This window comes from Plectrocnemia conspersa, unplaced genomic scaffold, assembly GCF_051122295.1.
Source record: "Plectrocnemia conspersa isolate PC_06_02 unplaced genomic scaffold, ASM5112229v1 ptg000009l, whole genome shotgun sequence".
NCBI classification, from domain to species: domain Eukaryota; kingdom Metazoa; phylum Arthropoda; class Insecta; order Trichoptera; family Polycentropodidae; genus Plectrocnemia; species Plectrocnemia conspersa.
Genome location: NW_028277173.1, coordinates 12130640 through 12134038, shown reverse-complemented (window position 1 = coordinate 12134038; position 3399 = coordinate 12130640). Strand labels below are relative to the sequence as shown.

General features: G+C 29.2%; 1 non-coding gene across 1 annotated transcript; it reads left to right on the top strand.

Annotated features, from left to right (window-relative positions):
- Positions 1–2977: 2977 nt before the first annotated feature.
- TRNAL-CAA (transfer RNA leucine (anticodon CAA)) lies at positions 2978–3091 on the top strand. The gene is made up of 2 exons: positions 2978–3015; positions 3047–3091. It is a non-coding gene; the product is annotated as a tRNA-Leu (tRNA).
- Positions 3092–3399: the final 308 nt, after the last annotated feature.

The following is a 3399-nucleotide window of genomic DNA, read 5'->3' as shown; positions in this document are numbered from 1 at the left end:
AAGTTAAACGAAGTAAAAACTTTACAGGCATTGTGCAAGTTTATTGTATTTTATTGTATTAAAAACGCTGTAAATTTTATGATACTTTAGTCCTTCGTTTATCATCTATTCAAAATCTAAAAGTATATTTTGCAATTATTTTAAAGAAAAATGTCGTAAAATACCCGCCCCGACTAATGAACTCTTGCTAGTCAACCAAAATAAGATTTTAATTTTTAATAATAATTTGAAACTACTACATAACTCCTGATCAAACGATTATTATTTCTAAGAAATATTAGCTAAAATAAAGAAGTCATTGCAGAAGTTTGTATATATTAATATAATTAAGGCATTGTAATAAGTGCATAATTATTGGAAAATTATAATATCTTTTACTAAGGCTTGTCTTTTATTATATAAAAAGAGCGACTGAATAATCGGGGCATTCGCGACTTTTTTTTGCTTGCGGTGGGCTAAGCGTGCTTGTTGAAAGTGAGGGTCTATGCGGCAAATAATCAGCAAATCCCATCCATATTAAATATTAAATATAATTAAAATTATATAGGTTGGTATGCAGGGTATTTCTTTATTCGTTTAAGAATTTCTCTATAGCGAGAACGACCCTTCGCCCTTCCTTATCTCGTCTTAGTGCCATTGTTTTGCTGTTTGCATAAAATTAATCTTCGTATCTCGTTCCACATTTCACTTTTACAACCATAATAATAATGACGAAAATTAACGCCTCAATGCTCGTCCAGAGACCCCTTCTAGTGAAACTTTACATTAATTTAATATTCACTTGAAGAGGAATATTTCAAAACATACACATATAAAATATAGGTTAATGGGCGTACAAATGAGAGCCCTAGTCCTTTTTACATTGATCTCGAAACATTCTTTAAGTCATTTATTTAAAAAATATTATATGAACATGTATGTTAATATAATAAATTATTTTGATTAGAAACGTAATACTAATAGAGTTAGTTGTGTAATTTAGGTATATATAAAACAAAAATAAAAATGTATACAAACATAAGAACAAGCTATGAATAGAATAGGTTAATATTTGTCTGTATTAAACTGACTAGCTTATATTATTATATATTAGCCAACGCCTTTGCACTGTTAGTTGTAAAGCTATCTCGTGTGGGATAGATAAGTTTCACAGTGGGAGCTGCCAGCTTCCCATATTAATAGCCGGGCAGGTTTGAAATCTCTCGTACACTTTACATCAGAAAAGAATTTTCCAGAATGGCTTCAAATATCAGTTCAATGCTTGTATGGAATTTTATGTGGTTGAAAAGCGAACTAATTTATATATATTTGTCACCAGAATTCCATTTAAAATCTATAAATTGCATTAATAATGTGATTATTAAAGATTAACTAAAAGATATTTTAACAAGAGTATTCAATTTAATAAAATTAATTTTTACCGTTCTGTAGAAAGAGCATTTTCTACAATGAAAAGAATAAATACATTCACTAAAAATAGTGAAAGTGTTTTTTATCTTTTTTTTAGTAAACTTATTATTTAAGTAACCTTCCATTAAGATGGTAAGTAGTTTAATAAAATTACTGAGTTAAATAGGATGGTCATTAGTCTGATGACGCAATATATTTTTTTTATGTATTTTATTTGTTTTACTATTCTAAGAGTTGCATTTAAAAAATCGTAAATTTCAATGTCTTTTTTCTAGTCATTCTCACAATTTCTTTCTTGTGAAATGATTTAAATATATTAAGTAAGTGATCAACGAAAGTTTTCGCTTTTTACCAATCGCCTCTGGTACATTTAACTTTCCTTTCCTTTTTTTCTATTTTTTGTGAGGTGTTTAAGACACCTACACTATTAGTAACAATTAAGATGTCACAATAATGACCAATTGAACAACGAAAAGAAAAATCTCCCGCACTACAACCCGTTACGAGTTAAAAACTCACAAACCACACAACGAAAAGAGAGATAAATTTTTGTTTTCCGATTGCCAAAGTAGCCATATAGATTAGGTTTACACAACGTCGATATTATCTAAAATATAAAAACTTTTGCTCATAAGCTTTTTTGTCAAATAAGCTCAATAGTAAATAAATAATTGACAGCCACAATCGATTCTTGACTGTCCGACAAGTGTCACTTACTAAACGGTGGCTTGAGAATATCTTCTTATAAGACAAGGCTTTGCATTAGCTGATTGGAATTTACCAGATAGTATGGATATGCGTTTAACAATAACTAAAATGACAGTTGACAATTGTTAGATATTATCTATTGACAATATTGTACAAATTTAATATTCAGTTTGGTACCGGCGAAGCCTGTTTTGTCCGATATTGAGTGTTTGGTAAGTCTCTAATACTAATACATATTAAAGTGTTACCTTATTCTTTTGAAAGTTATACTAATAAAAAACACTCATTGTACTATACTCATAAAAACATTCGTTCAAGATGTGCTATCTAAATATAGTGTTTTTCTAAGAAGGAATTAAATCAAGTACTAGACTAATTATGAAATATTAGCCGAGGGTTTAAATAGAAAACTCTGACAACGAGATTCGAGTAGCAAAAATAAAATAAAATAAAAGAGTACCCTAACAAGGTTTTTATTTAGAAACAATAATTATATCTGGGCGCTTTTGACCCGAGCGCTTAATTGCTCCACGCCTTGTTTTATTCATGGCTTTGGCACTGAATACGAAAAATTGTTGTTGCCAATTATCTTCCAATTTAAGTTGCCTTAAAAAAGAATAACTCGAAATACACTCGTTATGAAGAGCGTGTTTTTAATTATTGTGAAATATGCGGCAGTTATTAATTCCGTATGCCGCGAGTCGTGGTATGTAATTGCCTTATCCAATTATTGGCGTTGGGATGTAAAGATAGATAAAACTATAAATACACATTCGTGTAGGATTGATAAAAATATCAAGTGTGACGAAATTTGAATTATATCTGAACTAGGCAGCTATTTCTGTGTCGACATACAACTGTCAGGATGGCCGAGCGGTCTAAGGCGCCAGACTCAAGGTTAACTTGCCCATAGTATGGGTCCGAGCTGTTCTGGTCCTCTCTGAGGGCGTGGGTTCAAATCCCACTTCTGACAAATCTTTTTTTTTTATTTTTATAGTTTTTGAATATGAAACACTTTTTTATATTACATTAACTAGTAATTACAATAAAAAAAAATATTTTATAAATATATATTATCGATTTATTAAAAATAATAAATTATTTTTTATTATAATAATACTGGACATTATGAAATATATGTATTCATAATGTCCTGTATTATTATAATTATTGCATTTAATTTAAAATAAAAAAAGTAATATAAATGCGATAAAAAAATATTAGAAAATAAAAATTTTCCAGCGGCCGATAGAGGCGCTGCAATAATTTTTTATTGTTAAT